This window comes from Macrotis lagotis, chromosome 8 (genome assembly GCF_037893015.1).
Source record: "Macrotis lagotis isolate mMagLag1 chromosome 8, bilby.v1.9.chrom.fasta, whole genome shotgun sequence".
NCBI classification, from domain to species: Eukaryota; Metazoa; Chordata; class Mammalia; order Peramelemorphia; family Peramelidae; genus Macrotis; species Macrotis lagotis.
Genome location: NC_133665.1, coordinates 138,798,981 through 138,820,083, shown reverse-complemented (window position 1 = coordinate 138,820,083; position 21,103 = coordinate 138,798,981). Strand labels below are relative to the sequence as shown.

Here is a 21,103-nt window from a genome sequence, read left to right as displayed (position 1 = left end):
TCTGTAAATGTAGATAATAAAGTATTATCTATGTTATTGCCTCAAAGAACAATACATAGAAAGGGGAAAAAAAACTTTGCGGATGTCAGTTATTCTAGCTAGTTGACTATAAATTCCTCTTCTCCTTACTATTCCTTTAAGAAAATATTATCCATATCTCCAGTTCCTGACATTTGGCCTCACACTTAGCAACTGCTTAATACTCCTTGTTCAGTTCAGTTTAATTGAATAAATGTTTCATATGCAGGGAAAAATCTGCCATGACCCAGGGTTTGGCAATGCATCCTACAGAAGTCTGCCCAACTGCCTCTTCTCTTCCCTTTCCCTTCTTGAAGTGCTTGAGCTTCTGTCTTCTGCTATTTTTCTTCACTGTTGTCCAAAATCACTGCTCATGTTCTTAGTACTTCTTCCAATCTCTGCTGTTGCTTCTGTACATTTCTTCTACTTTTCCCGTCCCTTTGGTTATTTTTTCTGAACTTCTGAGAAGCTGAACATTTGTATTTCATCCTTAGCCAAGAGGCCAGGAGAAATCTATGGGTCCTCAATTTTCTGTTCCCCTCCATGCTCAGATGGAGCACATTTTGTACCCCAAGGGTTCTTGGTGTTCTCCCCTCCTCCATCACTCACTTTCTTCTTTCTTTCCAACTTTTGGACTTGATTTTATCATTCATTTCCAGTGAACAAAAAAAGCCCAAGGTGCTAATTGCATGGATTTTGTCGTTCACTAGAAAATAATACAAATCTGATGTCATGTTACAAGATCTTTCAGACATCTCACTAATAATCCATAAATAATGGGTGTCTCATGTGTTCACTGTTCTTTTTCATCTGCTCCTGGTATACTAGTCATAGCAGGCCAGGTTCTGAACATTAAGCCAGCTTCTCAACCTGCATCTGGAAGGTCTTGTCAAACCAGCTGCTGGAACACATGTGCCTCCTTTGCTCTTAAACTCTGGCTCCCTGCTTTTCCCTCTACTGCTGCTACAGGGGTGCATCAACATTTCCTTCAACTTCAAAGCATTATTTCCTTTTGCGGGAGAGAGGGTGAAGACCTTGGACATCCCCCTTCCAAAGTGTGGCTACCTGGCTGCACAGCTGGTGCAGAAATCAAAGGAGGACCAACAAAGAAAAGAGAGGAAGAGCTTAGATTTCTTCAGGCTGGAAGGAAGAACAATGTATTTTTGTAGGCAAATAATTTTTCAACAATGTATGATGGAGGTAGAGCCAAGATGGCAGAGAAAAGGCAGGACTTTCTTGAGCTCCATCAAATTTTCCTCCCAACAACTTTAAATTACCCCTCAAACTGAATTCTGGAACGATAGAAGCCACAAAAAGGAAAGGTTTGAAACAATTTCTTCGCAGTTAATGTAGAAGGTTGACAGGAATGACCTATCACAGTGGATGAGAGTGAAGCGCAGGCCGCACCCCGCTGGGCAGCAGCAGACCTTGGTTACTGGATCAGTGAGAGTGGCAGTGGCTTCCAGAGTACTCAACTCACAGCACAGAAGGAGATGACAGGAGTCCCCCTTTGCTGACACTGGGTGCATGACTCTGTTGCACTGCCCATATGGAGATCTGGGTCGCAGTTCTGGTCACAATCCCAGGGCAAGGATGGGCACAAGCACACCATCTTGTGACCACATTGGATCAGGGAGTCTGGTCACAGTTCCAAGGCTGAAAAAAAATGCTGTGGTCACACACATAGATCAGAAGGGTAGTCAGCACACCTGTCCTTAGATCATACCACCTTGGATCATACTATCTGAAAACAGCTGAACAAAATAAATGAAGCTTTAGATAGTACCCCCTCTACCCCAGGAGTAGAGTCCAACTTTAACATAAAGTTAAAAGTCAAGAAACAGACTAGAAAATGAGGAAACAATAAAAAAAAAAAAGAATTTGACCATAGAAAGACATTATATCAACAGGGAAGGCTAAAATACAATTCAGAAGAAGAAAAAGTCAAAATTGCTACCTTCAAAGCCTCAAAGAAAAATGTGAATTAGTCTCAGGCCCAAAAAGAATTTCTGGAATAACTTAAAAGAGATTTTAAAATTCAAATAAAAGGAGCACAGGAAAAATGGAGAAAGAAATAAGTGAAACAAGAAAATCATGATAAAGGAGGCACACACAGCCAGCAAGACACACACACACACACACACACACACACACACACACACACCAACTGAAGAAAATAATACTTTAAAAATAGGCCAAATGATATTTAAAAATTCATTGTAGAGAATTTATTAAAAGGCAGAATTGGAACATGGAAAAAGAGGTACAAAAATCCACTGAAAAGAACTCCTTAAAAAGGAGAATTGGGGGCAGCTAGGTGGCGCAGTGTAGAGCACCAGCCTTGGAGTCAGAGGAGTACCTGGGTTCAAATCTGACCTCAGACACTTAATAATTACCTAGCCGTGTGGCTTTGGACAAGCCACTTAACCCCATTGCCTTGAAAAATCTAAAAAAAAAAAAAAAAAAAAAGGAGAATTGGCCAAACATAAAAGGAAGTACAAAAGTTCACTAAAGAAAATCATTCCTTAAAAAACAGAACTGGACAAATGAAAGCTAATGACTCCATGATATGTCAAGAAACAATAAAAACCAAGTTAGAAGAATGAAAAAAAATAGAAGAAAATTTGAAATATTGGAAAAATATCTGACCTAGGAGAGATAATGGGAACATCAACTCAATGCCTAGTCTGTCTTTACTGAATCAATACAATGGCCTATAGAAAGTAAAATGAAGCACCAGACATGGGTCCAAACCCCCAATGTATTCCATGGGTCCATGCTAACCAGAGCTGGAGAAGAAGGGACAGAAAGGGGAATTCTTCTGATTATATGATTCATTACTATTGAACTTTGAGGGACACTGATTGATGACTACATTTGTCTATGGAAATTTTGAAATGTGAATGAAAAAAACCCCCAACAATACTTTAATTTTAGTTATTCTTCCCCTCTGATAAAGCTCTAGTATTACATACAGTGAATATGTAAAAAGTGGTAGCCCAGGTGGTCTCAGCAATTTCAAAGTGTAAGAATTCTATAGTGACATCAGTGGACTTGGATGAATCTGAACTCTTACTACCAGAGGACCCTAGGGCATGTCGATGAAGCAAAGCAATGAATGTAAAAAGCTCTCAAGTTTCTCCCAGATCTAAATCCTTATGATAGATGTGCTGAAAAATCATACAGAATTTGCAAGAGACTTGTGAAGCTGTAGGATTTCCATCTCCCTAAAAAATTGGAATGATATCATTGTGGGTACTTCTTCCATGCAGAGTATCTATCCCCTCAAAGCTGCTGTGACAGACCTCTCTGAATTTTTTTTTAGACTTATTTCTGTGCAGATATAATCATAATCAGGCCATCAGTCTTGGTACAATATCTTCAATCTATTCTTCTTTGTTAATCACCATGTCAAAGTTTATATAAGAAAAATTTCTTCTTGAGCCTATTAGGAATCTTTCTCTTTGAAGTAGATTAAAAACAATAAATGAGTGATATTGAGTCATTTCATCTTTCATGAATAAGTTGGGGGAAATGGGAGGACCAATATTTGTCATTCATATTACCTTTCAGACTGAGTTATTTGGTAGAAAATGCTAGAGCTTCTGTTGCCCTGGTGAAGCCCTACATGCCACAATGAAGCATCTCAGGAGGATTTAATTTTCCCTAAGGAAAACATACTGAAATAGCATGCTAAATTCCAACTAATTTTAAGTTACAAAACAAATAACCTAATACAATTCAAGGTCTTCTTCCAATTCTCTGAATTCTACCTTAATACTGGATTCTGACCCAAACAATCTGAACACACTACAAAGAAATTTTCAGTTGAATTCATTTAGATGAAAACCAAGTTTGTGCTCAGAAATGTGACATTCTGAAAAATGTTAAATATTACAACTTGAAGTGATATGAGGGAGATAGATTTATTAAAAAAAATCAACCTAAATATTAAGGGCTTAATAGTCAATATAGAGAAAAGCAATAACAGTACAAAACTGCAGTCCTACAAATACTTGTTTAAATAATGCAAATAATTCTTCTGAAAGGTAGTACAAACAACAAATTCTGGTCCTCCCATTTTCCCCAACTTATTCATGAAAGATAAAAATGACACAATACCACTCTTACTGTTTTAATCTATTTTGTAAAGAGAAAGATTCTTAATAGGCTCATGAGGGAATTTTTCTTTTATAAGCTATAACATGGTGATTAACAGAAAGAAAAAGATTGAAGATATTGTAGGAAGACCATGTTGGCTCTTTGGAACAGGATAGTGACCAAACACTACTCAGAAGAGCCATTGGTAACATTTTTAAAACCACTTTAATGAAGGTCAGTGAATAGACCAGCTAAAAATACTCTTCAGTCGTATGAATTCTGTTATGTCTAGACCTAACTGGAATCGATAGAAAATTCAGGGGAAATAAGAGGCGGGGGAGGAATGCGAGGCAGTAGAACAGGCATCAAAGAATGAGCCAAATGGCACTTAACCAACCAACCTCTGTTGATCCACAAGGAGATAAATGCTATTTACAGGAGGAGTCTACAACATATAGCTTAAAGTCTGTGAAGTCTTTCAGATGTAGAATCAGTAAATTATTTGCCTTCTCAAAGAGGAGGGAGAGGCAGGAATGAAGGAAAGAATCTGGAAACAAAATTTCATGAAATGAGTATTTTTTATATCTAGCTGGGAAATAATTAACTAAATAAAAATAATTATATTTTAAAAAAAAAGAATTGTGAAAGTCTTGGTTTAAGGTCCTTGTGATCATAAGAAAGTTTTCATCATTGCTGCCTAATGAAGCCAAAGGCCTCAGAAAAGAAGTGAATAGCTATCCAAGAATGGAATTTGGATTTTTGAATCATGCTTTAAAATATAGGAATGCTAAGGTCCTAGGTAGGGATGAAGTACACCTCATACAAGCTGGTACAAATGAATTTTCCTGAAGTCCTAAGAATTTTTTTAGCATGGCAATGGGGTTAAGTGGCTTGCCCAAGGTCACACAGCTAGGTAATTATTAAATGTCAGAGGCCACATTTGAACTCAGGTGGTCCTCTTGACTTCAGGGCCAGTGATTTATCCACTACACCATCTATTTCCACCAAGTCCTAAGAATTTAATCTAAGAAAGAAAACTGTATAGGCTATTCAAGTAGTTAAAATATTGGAAGAAAAGTAGTAGTAGAAACATCAAGAAGTACACAGGAAACAAAAATCTTAGATAGGAATCAGTAATAACACCCACGACTCTAGATGCTTATACACAAACGTACAGAGAATGAGTAACAAACCAAATAAACTAGAGACAGTGCAAGGAGGCAAGTTTGACATTATAAGCATTACTGAAACTTGATGGAATGAAAACCATTACTAGAATATAACTCAAGAAACGCATGCGTATTCTGAAGGATATATACTAGGAGAAGGAATGAGATCCATAAAAGGGATCTGGTAGAATAGGATAATATAGTACGGTAAAGTCATGTGAAAAAAGGAAAAAATCAGATGGAAGAAGACTAGTGGGTGAAGTCAGATGTGATAATATCAGAGTATGCTTCGGACTACCTAGACAGAAAAAGTGAAGAGAAAAGAGAATTCAAGGTACAGATGACAAGCCTAACTTGGAGGAATGATAACTATTTTATGTGAGATGTTAACTGTATATTTGCTGCCACACTGTCCAAAGTAAAGTACCTAAGATTTTCTTAACTTGCCTTAATGACAATTTCATTTTTCAAAAATGTAGGAGATTCAGGGAGGAAAACTTCTATTTTGGCTCTTTCTCTCATCAATAAATAGGTATTGGCTTCTGGAAATGGAAAAGGGAAAGTATGATAGAAATGGTCAGGCATAATCTGCCCTCTACTGTAGATTTTTAGACAGCAATTTCAAGGAATTAAGAAAAAGAACTAGAAGCAGTTCTTTAAATAATTACAATGAAGTATAAAAGGAATATTGCCTAAAATCACGTTCTAAGTTTACATTATTTTGATGATAACTTATAATGTCTTGACTGGAAAAGATACAACATAATAGTAAATTCATCAATGAACTTGGGTTTTAAAAGATTTGTACTAGAGATAGAAGGACATATATCAGAAGGTGGTATAAAAATATAGTACAGCCCAATCCTCTGAGAAGAATATCAGAGATTCTGAAGCTCAGAATGAGCAGATGGACAAGGAAAGTTAAAGGAAAAAAAGTTTTTTGTTGTTGTTTTTGCAAGACAAATGGGGTTAAGTGGCTTGCCCAAGGCCACACAGCTAGGTAATTATTAAGTGTCTGAGGCTGGATTTGAACCCAGGTACTCCAGGGCCAGTGCTCTATCCACTGCACTACCTATCCACCCCCCAAAAGGTTTGTTTTTTTGGAATAATCAGGAAAAGAGGACTAAAGAAGGGATAGAACCAGGGTAGATGAAACATTAAGTCCCACACACACTATGAAGAAAAGGAAAAACTGCTCAACTTGTATCTTGTTTCCAATTTCTTTGCCAAAAAAGAATTTTGGGAAGGCAAGAAGATAGCATTGTAAATAGGGAGTCAGTAAGAAAAGCCCTAGCTGATCTTGAATTTGAATCATCAGGCCTGTATGTATCCCAAGGCACTAAAATAACTGGCAGATGTAACTTCTGAGTCACTATCAGGGACACTGAAAGAATTATAGAGAATGGGACACTGGAGATAGGCAAATGTTGTTGAGGATAGTCTAAGAACTCAGCCACAGCCTGAATTCAGTTCTTGGCAAAACTCTCTTATTTTTTTAGGCTTTTGCACAGCAGTGGGGTTAAGTGGCTTGCCCAAGGCACACAACTAGGTAATTATTAAGTGTTTGAGGCCAGATTTGAGCTCAGGTACTCCTGACTCCAGGGCTGGTGCTCTATCCACTACGCCATGTCTAACGACCTATTAATGGTGATCAGTGAACCTTTAGAAAAGAGGAAGTCTGACCCCAACAACAGTTAGTAGAAGAGTAATCTCATTCCTTTTTTGTTGCTGTCATTAGACTGGTAGGCCAGAGGAATGTGATTTAGGTAATTTATCTATATTTCAACTAAAGCCTTGAACAGAATACCTCAGGGCCAATGTTGTAGACAAGATGGAGATGTACATTAAAACATGGTACAGTCATGGTGGCATGGTTGTACCAAAAAGTCATTTAATGATTTGTCATCCATTTTGGAAGGAACTCTCCAATTCCAGAGGCAGCCCTCTAGGACTAAATTGAAGAGTAGGTGCCAAGCTATTGGGGGTTACCAATATCAATAAAATTTCAGGTCTGGTTCAAAAATAAAAGTGTTATTATTAATAATATTCTTCAGTGGTAGTACAATGATCAAATTGCTTCCCTTACTTTTTAAAATTTTCTTAACATTATGAGATTTAAAAATTTGGTTTTAAAATTTAGATTACTTTGATATATAGCTCTAATGAAGTGACTGGAAGATACTTAAAGACACAGAAATCTAAAGTGACAAGTTCAAAAGTAGTTGCATTTACATTAGTAGCTAGGAGGCATGAAAACTTGAGTTTGAATACAGCCTCAAACACTTATTAGCTCATCTTCTTCATGTGTTAAATAAAAAAACAAGGATAGATAAAGAGTGCCTGCCTTGCAGGGTGGCTGTTGTTAGGATGACATGAAGGGATAAGTATAAAATGCTCAGTCCAGTGGCAGGCCTTTGCTTTGTTGGGGCCCATGTAAACTGCAATATCTCCTGTTCAGAAGGTGAGGGAGCATCCTGGGAGGAGGGCCCGCCTCTGCTTTGCTGTCTGTATCCAGCACTTGCTTCACATGCGTTCTTTCATTCATTCATTCATTCACCAGCAGCCTGCTCACAGCGAATGCATGAATAAAGGAGCCATGACCAAGACCTTCCCACTTCCATGAAGACAGCTCTCATTCTGTATGTGACATACAATTGGCTGCCAAATAAAATGGATGAGGGAACCAGAAGTAGAGCTGTTTGTTAAACTAGTAAAGCTTAACATGTTAAAAAAATTTAGGTAAAAATGAATATAAACATTTTCTAATATTTTCTTTCAGCAGTGCCACAATCACCTTGCACACCTCTGACTGCATACACCCCCACTTTGCAGACCACTAGCAACTTCAAAATTTAAAAAATGGAGAAGCACTTCCCCAGGAGAAAAGGGATCCAGGCAACCCCACCACCTGCCACATATATGGCAGACAAGCCAGCCTAACTAAAGCAGTGAGGCATCCCAAGGGAAAGAAAGGAGGCAAGTCAAGTGATGGCCAGTGCCGTGATCACCATCTAGCTTCAGACTTGGATGGGAAAACGTCCAGGACCCTGAGCCCCAAGAGCCTTGGGAAGAAAGAACAATGCTTCCTGGATGGTAATTTCTGCCATTGACCTCACCTCAGAAGTAGCCCCTGGAGATTGCTCACATAGGTGCTACAGTCACAGCTACTGAAGACCCAGAAAAGAAATTTGCTGCTACCAAATGTTGTGACATTGGCAAGTGACTCAATATCAGAAACAGTTAAGATTTTGTCAATGGGAATGACTTTAGAGGCTTTAAAATCTGCTTTGCAGTTGCCACTCAAATTCTATGGCATTCTTCCTTCTCATTTGCAGCTCAAGTCTTCCATGTGTTTGCTGAGACCAAGGACTGGCTTACTTCTCGATCTGCGTGCACAGTGCTTTGCATGTAGTAAGCACTTAATAAATGCTTCACTCAAGATGAGGAAAGTATGGCTAAGTAGCTTTTTAATTTAAAACAAGCAGGGAGTTTAAGGTGTTGACAGTACACCATGGCAGCCAAAAAATCTAAGAATATGTAAAACCAGAAGGTTCCAGGACACATCTGGATTTTTCTGTTCATTTCTAAGGATGACATGTAAGAAGGATGATGACAGGCTGGAGACTGTGTGTAGGTCTGTTTAAGAAACTGTCAATGTTTAGATATAAGACAGGTGTTTGAATGATGGCTGTATATCAGGGCCTGAAATGTCATGCAGAAGAGGAAAGACTCAAGTACAGCGGGAAGAACTTGCAGGCGGAAGATTTAGGTACAACATAAGGATCCCAGCCTAAAAAGAGAAAGGGCTGCTCTGGGTTGATCCTTTACCAAAGGTCTTTAAGCAAAAGGCTGATTAACTATTTGTCCAGAAATTCTAGAGGAAATTCGTTTTAGGTACAAGTTATTTCAAATGACTAATTGTTTATTACACTGTTCAGGCACAACCACTGCATAATCACAATTGAGAAGATCTAAAGGACAGAGAGAGTACTATAAATACCTAAAACACTTCCTCTACTCCACAGAATTGTGAATTACTCTTCCAAGAGGAAGTACAATTATATTTCACTTTAAAATATGCCCCCCCATTTTAGCTTTTTTTTTTTTTTGCTAATTTTATTATTGTCAGGGGCCATCCTACTTGTCCCCCAGGTTCCCAATTTAGTTGTCAACTTCAACTCCTTTTTCTCCCACCTTCCATATCCCATTAGTTGCCAAGTCCTGTCATTTCTACCTTCCTAACATCTTTTCTCTGACACTACCACCCTTACTTTACAAATCTGGCCCATTGTCGTATCTACTAGTTGTCTATAATTCCACACTTATCATTTCCCCCTTAGTGGTTCCTTAGCGCCTTCAGATCAAATATAAAATCGAGTGGCTTTAAAAACCCCTCAAAACATGGTCAATTCCTGCATTAAGAGTTTCCTTACACCTCCTGACATTCTTGATCCTGTGATGATGGTTTCCTGGCTGCTCCTTGCATATATGGTGCTCCATTTCCAACTCTGGGCATTTTCTTTGGTGGTACTCCATGCCTTTAATTCTCTCCCTCCTCACCTCTACCTCCTGGTTTCCTTGGCTTCCTTCAAATCTCAGTCAAGAGTTCTATTCTCTATAAAAAGCCTTTTCCAATCCTTCTTAATCTTAGGATTTCTTTCTGAAATGATCCCAACTTAAGCTTTTATGTATCTTTTCAGCACATTTTGAATGTTATCTCTTTCATTAGACTGGTAAGTTCCTTGAAAGCAGGAATTTATTTTGAGGGAAGTGTTTTGTTTGTATCCCAAGAGCTTCCACAGTAAGAAGGACATGGTAGGGGCTTAATAAGTACTTGACCAACTCTCTTAGCAATAAGACAAAAACACAGTGAAATATTACAAATTATGGTCATTTCTTCTTGAGTATCCTTTCCTTCTGTTTTCTTGACTCTACCCCTCCCCAATTTTCTTCCTATCTGATTTTGCTGGATCAGTACCCATGTCCCATTCCTTAACTGAGGATGTACAACCCTCTGAACTAGGTCTTTAATTCTTTACTCTCTTGCTGTATGTTTAGTTGTGAAGCTGAAGCAAAGTCTAACATTACCAGCTGTTTACTTGGTCATGGGCATACTGAGTTGGATGGTTCATAGGAGTCTCAAACATACCTCTTCTGCTGAGTTTACTTCTGTTAAGGGAATCATTATCTTCCCAAATCACAGATTTGCAATTTTGGGGGTCACCTTTGCCTCCTCTTGCTCCCTTGCCCCACACCTCCAACGAGTTACCAGGTCAGACCAATTCTCTCTCCCCCACATCCCTTGCATCTGCCCTTTTTCTAGTTCAAGGTCTCTTCCAGGGTAGCTTGATCCAGTAAAAAGAGCACTAGATTTTAAGTCAAAGGAATTGGGTTGTGATCTAGGACAAGGCACATCGTCACCTCCTTGGGCCTCTTTTTCTTTAGATGGCTTCTTCTTTAGACAGCTCCTGCTTCTATTTGAGTTTGATCCCTCTGGCCTAGAGGATCACATACAAACTTCTCTGGTATTTAAAGAAGGCCCTTCACAATCTGGCTTAATCTAGCTTCTCAGGCTAATTACAAATTCTAGTCAAACAGGAATTCTTGCTGTTCCTCCCTCATGACATTTTATCTCCTCTTCTCCATGCCTTTGTAGTCTTTCTCCTAACCTCGTCCTATTAGAATTCCAGGTTTCTTTATAAGCTTAATTCAGTTACTTCTTACACAAAACCTTCCTAGATTCCTCCAGCTGCTTATTTTCCCACAAATTATTTTGCATATAGTTTTTTAATTGACTTGATTTTATTTTTAATAGTATTTTGTTTTTCCCAATTTTTAATGCTCATTTTTATAAGATTTTGAGTTCTAAATTTTTCTCCCTCCCTCTCCTCCCCTCTTCCTAAAATGATAAGCAATAGTTATTATATATATATATATATATATATATATATATATATATACGTATACCCATATAAATAAATTACACACACACACAGATGTAAAAAACATATTTCCATATTAGTCACAGTTGTGAAAGAAGAAACATCAAAAGAAAAAACCCACAAAGAATAAAGTGAAAAAAAACATTCTTCAACTTGCTTTCAAAATCTAACAGTTCTTTAATTGAATGTGGAAAGCAGTTTCCATCATGATTCCTTTGTAATTGTCTTGGATCATTGCTGAGAAAGCTACCCCTTTCATGGTTGCTTATCACACAATGTTGTTTCTGTGTACATTTCCTGGTCCTGCTCATTCATTTTGTTTCAGTTTGTACAAGTCTTTCCAGATTTTTCTGAAGTCTACCTACTCATCATTTTATTGCACAATAGTACTCCATTACAATTCATATACAACTTGTTCAACCATTTCCCAACTGATGGATTTTCCCTCAATTTCCAATATTTTGCTAACACTAAGAGCGTGGTATAAATATTTGTATATATGTAGGTCCTTTTCCCTTTTTTTATGATCTCTTTGGAATGCAGCTCTATTGCTGGATCATAGTGTATGCTGTTTGGTTGCTCTTTGGATATCGTTCCAGAATGGTTAGATCCATTCTCAACTCTAAATAGTGTATCAGTGTCCCAATTTCCACCCCCATCCTCTCCAACACTTATTTTCCATTTTTGTCATACTAGCCAATATGACAGATGTTACTTCAGGATTGTTTTAATTTGAATTTCTCTGATCAAAAGTGATTAAAATATTGCTTCGTATAACTATAGAAAGCTTTGATTTCTTCATCTAAAACTGTTCATGCTCTTTAATCATTTATCAATTGAGGACTGACTGGTATTCTAATAAATTTGACTCAGTTCTCTATATAATTAAGAAATGAGGACATTATCAGAACTTGCTGTAACAATTGTTTCTCAATTTTCTTCTTTTCCTTTTTAATCTTTATTGCATTGGTTTTGTTGCGCAAAAATCTTTTAATTTAATACCATCAAAATTATTTTACATTCTGTAACGCTATCTCATTTGGTTGTAAATTCTTCCCTTTTTCATTGATCTGACAGATATCTAGTTCTTGCTCTTCTCATTTGTTTATAGTGTCACCCTTTGTCTCAATCACATCCCCATTTTGACTGTTATTGTGTAATTCAGTATTTGATATTTGTCTATCCCTAGTTGATACCCTATTATTTTCCAGTTTTCCCAGCAGTTTTTGTCAAAAATGAGTTCTACTTTGTACATATGTATAAATGGACATGTTGTGTCTCCTGTAGAATGCTTCCTGATGGCAGAGACAATTTCATTTTTTATATTTGTGATGCTAAATAATACTCTCTGAATGGGAAAAAAAGTCCAATTTAAAGCCTAAAAAAAAAAATCTAACCAAATCTAACTAAAATCTAACTAAACTCTTTTACTCAAATGATAAAATGAAAAAAGCATTTAAGCAATGGAGATACAACTAAAATTGGCAGTTTCTTCTCTCATGGAGCTTAATAGGGAGAGTTCAGCTCCATGATCCCCAAGGGGCAATGCCAATACAGCCTCTCCTTAGCTGATACTCAACTATTTGGCAATGCTTTGGTGGGAAGAACTTTCATTTTTAATTCATTGGTAGAAGAGAGCACCCACTATGAGCTGGGTTTGTACTAAGCTTTACCAATATTAACTTATTTTGATCCTCACAAGCCTGGGAGGTTGGTGCTACTGATATCCTTATTTTACAGAAGAGGAAACTGAGGCAAAGGGGAAGAATTTTCCCAAGATTCCATAGCCAACCAGAATTTGAGGCCAAACATGAATTCTATTCCACTGTTTCATCTCAATGCCCCCAAATATGCCAATTTTAGAGATGAAGTAAGATAAAATGACATGTCCAGGGTCACATAACTAGGAAGTATCTGATATAGTTTCCAAACCCTGCTTTTATAACTGCAAATACACCATTCTTCCACACTGCTTCTCAAAAAAAAGAAAATAAAAGGAACAGTTGGGAAAATTAATATCTTAATGCCTTTTATCTTAAACATCATTTTCTTCTTAAATTTTGAGTTCTAAATTCTCTCCCTCCTTCCCACCCTTCCACCACCCACTGAGAAGACAAACAATGATATCAATTATACATGTGAAATCAGGTAAAACATCTCCATGCTACTATACTGGAAAAAAAAGCAAGAAAAATAAAGATCATGAAAAACTTATACTTCAATTTGTACCAAATTCCTTGTTTTTTTCCTCTGGAGGTAGAAAGCATTTTTTCGTCTTGGAATTATTTTAGATTGCTGCATTGATTAGAGTGGTTAAATCTTTTACAATTGATCTTCATTACAACATTGTTGTTATTCCTGGTTCCTCTCACTTCAATTTGGCTCAGTTCATATAGGTCTTGCCATCTTTTTCTGAAGCCATCCCCCTCATCATTTCTTACAGCACAATAGAACTCCATCACAATTATATACCACAGTTTGTTCAGCCATTCCTCATCAATTGATGAGCATCCCCTCAATTTCTAATTCTTTACTACCACAAAAAAATTTTTATAAATATTTTTGGAGTATAGATCTAGTAGTGGCACTGCTTGGTCAAAGGGTATATATAGTCTGATAGCCCTTTGGTAATGGTTCAAAATTGTTTCCCAGAGTAGTTGGACCAGTGTACAATAGTACATTAATGTATCTTCTTTCCCTCATTCCAGCATTAGTCATTTCTGATAGGTGTGACATTTAAGTTGCATTTCTCTAATCAATAGTGACAGAGCATTTTTTTCTTTTCTTTTTTTTTTTAATCCTGGGGTCTCTTTCTGGAGGCGTTCTAGGTATTCTTTATTTTTTTTAAAGGTTTCTGCAAGGCAAATGGGGTTAAGTGGCTTGCCCAAGGCCACAAGGCTAGGAAATTATTGTCTGAAACCCAATTTGAACCCAGGTACTCCTGACTCCAGGGCCGGTGCTTTATCCACTGCACCACGTAGCCGCCCCTGACAGCATTTTTTCATAGGACTATTGGTAGATTTAATTTCTTCTTCTGAAAATTGCCTGTTTGTATCCTTTAACCATTTATCAATTGGGAAATGGCTCTTATAAATTTGACTCAGTTCTCTATCTTTGAGAAATGAGGCCTTTTGTAGAAAAACTTGCTGTAAAAATTTTTTGATATTACTTCTACGGTAGCGTTTTGAAAAATGTAGTTTCCATGATTATCTCTTTTAATTAGGTCTGTTTTTTGCTTTTACTGTGTGTGACCTCATGATTGCTAACCATTGCCTTCTTGACTTCAGCTAAATATTAGATACTGCTCCAATTCTCATATCCACTTCTGTTTTATAAGATGAGCTCATCCCATTTATATTTCTGTGTTTCTGTTTATTCTTTTCTTTTTATCTTGTACCTCCTCAAGTCTATTTTGCTTTTGATCACTGCCTCTCTTCTTTTTTGATCATCTTCTACCTCTCCTCCTCAGCTTTTTGTTCTATTTCCCAATTGGGTGAAAAAATTCTAAACCTGAATGTATGTAAAAATTCTTCTCTCTTTGAACCAATTCCAATGAGAGTGAGGTTCAAGCATGGCTCGCCACTCCCAACCCCCATCCCATTTCACCCTTCATTGCACAAACTCTTCTTTTTTGCATGCCTCTTTATTTTTTGTGACGAAAATTTTCAATATTCTGTTTCTCCCTTCCCCCTTCTTCTTTCGGTACATCCCCCTTTTTCATCCCTTTTTCTTTTTTTTATTTTGGAAATCATTCCAACATAATCAAATTATACCCACATGACCTCTGTATTTAGAGACTTCTTTTAATTCTCCTGAAAATGATAAAAATTCTTAGGAGTTACATGTATCATCTTCCCACTTAGAAATATAAATAGTTTAATTATATTGAGTCCCTTCTCTTTCACGGTTTCCTTTTCATGTTTTTCTTGAGTCTTGTGTCTCAATGCCAATTTTCTATTCAGTTCTGGTCTTTTCACCAGTATTGCTTAAAAGTCCTCTATTTGATTCAATATCCATTCCCCTCCCCCCGAAAAATTATATTCATTTTTTTCTGGGTAGTTGAGATCTTGGTTGTAATCCCTATGCTCCTTTGCCTTCCAAAATATCATGTTTCAAGATTTCTAATTCTTCAATGTAGAGGCCATTAACCTTGTATTATCCTGACTGTGGCTCCATGATATTATTATTTTTTTCCAGTTGTTTGAAATATTTTTACTTTGACCTGGACCTTTGGAATTTAGCTATAATATTTGTGGGAGTTATTTTGGAATCTCTTTCAAGAAGTGATCAATGGATTCTTTACATTTCTATTTTATCATTTGGATCTAGGACATCAGGATTTGTTGCTTTTAATTGACTTTTCTTGCCTCTGCATGAGTATGCAGTGTTTTAAAGTTTATGTGATTTTAGTTAATGAGCTAACATTTAAAAAAAAATCCAATACTTCGTTTGCAAAGTGCTGGGGCGGATCTCCTATACTACATTAGGGGTTTCTAGCTATAGTTTGAGTTCAATGATACATAATGCAACTAAATGAAAATATGGTCTATTCTATGATACAGTTTTCACATATGAATCGTGACAAATAGGCAGGGAGGGCTAGCTATGCTAGCAGAATAAGCCCTGGTTTTAGTATCAGAAGACATTTGTGTTCCTAGACCCATGATCTTGAACTAATCTAGCCTCCTTTAATTACCAATAAGGGGACAAAAATATTACCTACCACTCAAAGTTGTTATCAGAAAAACACTTTGAAAATTTGAGGTACTATAAAAATATCAGTTACTGTTATCATTAATGTTATACTAAATGCACAAATAGCTAAAACAATACATATTTTCCTGGACTATTTCACTTTTGAAATTTTGACAAAAACCACAAACTCAAAAAAAAAATCTAATGAAAAAAGACAGTTAAGAGCTCAAATTCAACCATTGCCATGATCAATTTAAGTATCTATTTTAACAAGAAAAATCTTCATATAAATTTCTAACAGGCATTTATTTACTTCTGTAACAGTACATCTCTGATTAGTTTTCCAGCTATTGTACTTTCCTATCCTCTAATACATAGCTCCTACTACTCCTTTACCTACTAAGTTGAAATGAACAATTAGATAAATCAAATGCAGATGCAAGATGCTATGGGAAATGAAAAACGTAAAGACAAGGGAGTCTGCCTTTAGTTAACAATCTAACTGGGAAGATCAGACTAACATAAAAACCAAGGTCAATACTAATAGTTTGAGAGAACAAAGTAAGGCATTAATTAGCACTGGTTGGTCCTGTTGCTATGTTAAAATACTCTGGTAATTTCATGTGTTAATTAGTTACTCAATCTTACAATCAACTGTGAATGACTTAGCTACACATGAAATAGTATGGCATAGTACAGGGGTGGGTTGGATATTTATAACATCATTTGAGGGCCATATAAAATTATCAACTTAAAAATTAGCCTGCTATATTTGGTCAAAACCCTAAAAAGCTCCTAGATTTACTGAATTTTGAATCCCACCTTCAGTTGCTGGGCATTGCCAGACTAAATGATTTAGGCAAGCCTCATATGGTGATCCCTGCCCCTGGAATAGTAGATGGAGCCAGAAGGATTTAAGCTTAAATCCTATCTTGAACTTTTTTTTTAGGTTTTCTCTTTTGCAAGGCAAATGGGGTTAAGTGACCTGCCCAAGGCCACACAGCTAAGTAATTATTAAGTGTCTGAGGCGGGATTTGAACTCAGGTACTCCTGACTCCAGGGCAGGTGCTCTATCTACTGCACTACCTAGCTGCCACCCTATCTTGAACTTTTATCGGGTGTGACCCTGAGTCTGTTAACTTCAGTTTTCTCTCCTACAGGATGATATAAATGGCAGTTATCATATAATCACTCATTTAGTATATTTGAAGGGGAGAAGAAAAATGTATAAAATTTGAAGTGATAAAAACAGATGTTTTCTGAGCTTCCTTCATAAAATGCTCTTAAAAGAGGCTAAGAACAAAGTAAAAAAACAAAACAAAAAACAAACCAGAAAGAGGGTTAGTGGCATAGACAGAAATTAATCTTCAGTTTTACAAACATAATCAACAATCAATCAACAAATATTAATTAAATATATTAGGCACTATGTTAGGTGCTAAGGATATAAAACAATCCTTATTTACAAAAGCTTAGTTCTAACAGAAAACACAAAAAGGATATTATCTATAGAACATAAATATAAAATGAATAACTACAAAGCAATGAAAAACAAGATAGTTTGGGAAGGAAGACACTAGAGAAGTTGAGAGATCTAGAAAAGGCTTTCATGTAGAGGACAGTACATCTTAAGAAGAAGGGCATCTTAAAGGAAGAGAGGGACTCTGAGCAGATGTAAAGAGAAAATGAATTTTAGGCATATGGAACAGTCAGTAAAGAGGCTTTAAAAGGGAGATGAAAGTATCCTGTGTATGGAATGGAGTGGAGGTCAGTTCGACTCTGGAATGTTAGAGGGGGAACATAGAGAAACTGGAGTCAGGTTGGTAGGATTTTTAAAGGCAGAAATTTTTATTTCAATTTAGGGGCAATAGGAAAGCAATGGAATTGGGAGTCCTATGGTTTACTCTAAACTTAAGAAAAATTACTTTGAGGATAGTGTTGGAAGGACAGATGAGGTAAGAGATTTAAGGCAGGAAGATCAATTAGGAAGTCTGTTGTAACAATCCAGGTGAAAAGCAAAGAAAGAATGAATTAAGGTAGCACCTGTGTGAAAACAGAGGCATTGGATGCAAGAAATGTTGTGAAGGTAGAACAAGAAGTAGAGGTTAGTGCCAGTGTTATATATCTGAGAGACAAGATGATGGTGCCTTTAACAGATATAAGGAAGTCTGGGAGAGGATGAATGTATTTTTGGTTATGTTGAGTTTTAAGATATGTTTGGAACATTCGATCTGAAATGGCCAACAGGCAATTGGTGAGGGACTGATGGACTGGTAGATACTGTGGTGAAGGCAAACAAACACACACACACACACACACACACACACACACACAGCCCATCTGGAAACAAAGTTATTCTTAAAACTCTTAATTTATCCTTTAAGATGTGTTTATTTCCAGATATAAATTAGATCGCTGTTCAACCTTTTATAGTTAGAAAGGATATAATTCCATGCAGAAGAAGGAGTGATGAAACTAGATGTCATATAAACTAAACTCTGATGGTCTTTTGGAGGAAGTGATCATCACCCTTCTTGAGGGGGGAAAAAAAGGTTCCAAATCAAAGCCCCTCTAAGTTGGTGTAGTTAGGAGGAGATTTGAAGCAGATCATCAAGAAATGCCCCAAAGCCATTTTGAGGTAGCAATGAACTGAAGCTAAGCTGACAAAATGAAATGGCTTATTTTGTTTTTACTACCCGCCCTCCATCACCAGCCTCTAACATCTACAATAATATGGAAAAAGTTACTGGAATTTGATTAGTTTGAAATTGTTTGGTGGCTCAGGAATTGGTGGAAAGTACAAAATCAGTGATCATTATATCTTGTTCACATCACATAAAGATATCTAAAATTCATATCTTGGAATTCTAAGTACAGTCTGTGATGAGGCTAATGAGTACACTCTGCTTGATAAAATAGTTAGCTCATTCTTCTTCCATCCAATTATCTTTAATGAAAAAAGGGATTTCCTCAAGGAAGCTGGTTTTATAAATGGTATTTGGAAATCTTTAAAACTCCATTTAAAGAATGGTTCTAAGCATTGTCTTCACATATATATTTTGGTTATAGATCAAAATCTTTTGTGAAGTTTTTTAATACAATGAGCTTATTAAAAGAATCAAATATGAAGACCTTTATTTACTAGAATTGAAGCATAGGATATTTCACAAAAATCATCATAATATGAGAGTTTTTTGTATTTTGTTTGCCCATTGATGCAAAAAATGTCACATATTAATTATGCATAATATCAAGCTGTACAGAAGGTGAAAATAAGACATTTCATTTTTAATTCTTAAATACTAAATATAACATGACTTAAAATATACATTATATATAAATAAGCATACAAGTTTGTTAAATATAGCAAGCTATCAAAAATTCATTCATGGGCTTGTGTTCAAAAATATATTTCATAATTCTCTAAAGTATAATTTCAACCAGATTTTCCATTTAAATATTTTTGTGTTTTTATCACTGAAAAATTACTGTCTTAAAAGAATTCCAAACCTGAAGTCATATGAAATAGCCTAGGACACTACTACCTGTAAGTTATATATTGTTCTGTGAGTAGGTTTCTTTTTGGGGGGGGGGGGATTAAAGCCTATTACAAACACCCTACTACAAATACTACAAATGAATGGGGCAACCAAGAACTCTTTGTTAACTACAGACTAATCTATTATAAAAGTGGACACTGATATCCATTCTTTTCGAATATGTAATTCTTATACTCACAAAGAGAAGGCAACATATTACAAACTCAAATTATTTCTACTGCTCTTCTGCCTTGAAGATTTAGTTATTTGCACACATTAGAAACTGGCTGATAAAATGGCCAATTTAATCCATACTAATGTACGCTACCAGTTCCAAAGCTATCATTACTGAAGCATTCTCTTGGATCTAGCTTCCTTCCAATCTCACTTGTGATGTTTCCTGACTGTGTGACCTTGGACAAAGCAGTCACCTCTGGGGATTCTGTTTGCTCATCTGCAAAATGAGCCTCAAATCCTTTCCAACTCCAAATCTATCAGTCAATCCTTGAGGAAGCTGGGTGGTTTAAGAGGAAGAGAAGATGAGGGAGTCAATTCCAGTCCTGTACTAAAATAAGGGGGAGGGGGCATAGAATGGCACTTTGAGGGAACAGAATATGAGCCAGTCTGGCTGTAAGAGGAGAGAGGGCATAAGTCTTGACTAAACATCTTCTCTGTGCACTTAACAAATATGATCTCATTTGCCTCAATACTTTATTTGATAGAAACATAAATGTATTAGCATTTGTTTAATAAATAAAGTAGAAAAACAATAGGACCTATTTTATCCACTTCTGGATTACACTAAAAGTATTTCTTCTATGTCTGAAGTTTTCCTTTAACTTCCAAACTATTAAGACTGAAATAACACCCCCCCTCCTTCCAATAAATAAGTAAATCTTGAAATAATTTGAAGAAAATTAAAAGAATGTTTGAGGAAATTTTAGCTTTTTTGAATAAAAATATTATTTCTACACTCCAAATTGTGAATATAAAAATTAGCTAGTACTTTTAGAGTGCTTTAAAGCTTACAAAGCTCTTTCCATAGATTAATCCTCAACAATAATCTTGGGAGAGAGAGGTGCTGTTGCTTTGGCCATTTTACAGATGAGGAAACTGAGACTGTTGAGAAGTGAAATTACTTGTCCAGTCACATTGTTAGTGTTAGTTGGACTATCTTCTTTTGCTAATAATTCTACCAAACAAGAGAAGGAATACTGCAACCAGAAGTAATAAAGCTGTAAAGCAAAATCCACAGGACTCTTTGTAAGCCAATCTTCTGAATGTAGATATAGCACCTCCTACATTAACTCCAAAGATCTCTAGTCCCCTAAAGAATTACTCTGTTCTTTCAGGCCAGTGACCCAGCAAAGAGTTTACAAATCAGCTCCTTAACTAAACTTTACTGACTACAAAGTAACACAATTCACACCACTTAATTCCCACCTTCATTTCATATTTGTACAATAGCCTAGGGGGATTCTGAAGGCAAAACATATTTTACAAGCCTGACTTTTTCCATAATATGGTAAATAATTAGTAAGTTAAGTGAAAAGTTCAATATTTTAATGAAGTGAATAAATAAGTCTGCTTTGCTCTCTTTAATTCCCAGTTGATACAAATTATTATTTATAGCTTAATT

At 36.3% G+C, this 21,103-nt stretch overlaps 1 protein-coding gene across 4 annotated transcripts in view; it reads right to left on the bottom strand.

Annotated features, from left to right (window-relative positions):
• Window positions 1-21,103, bottom strand: part of NR2C2 (nuclear receptor subfamily 2 group C member 2) — a 137,649-nt gene that overhangs the window by 93,859 nt on the left and 22,687 nt on the right. The gene's annotated exons all lie outside the window — the stretch shown is intronic.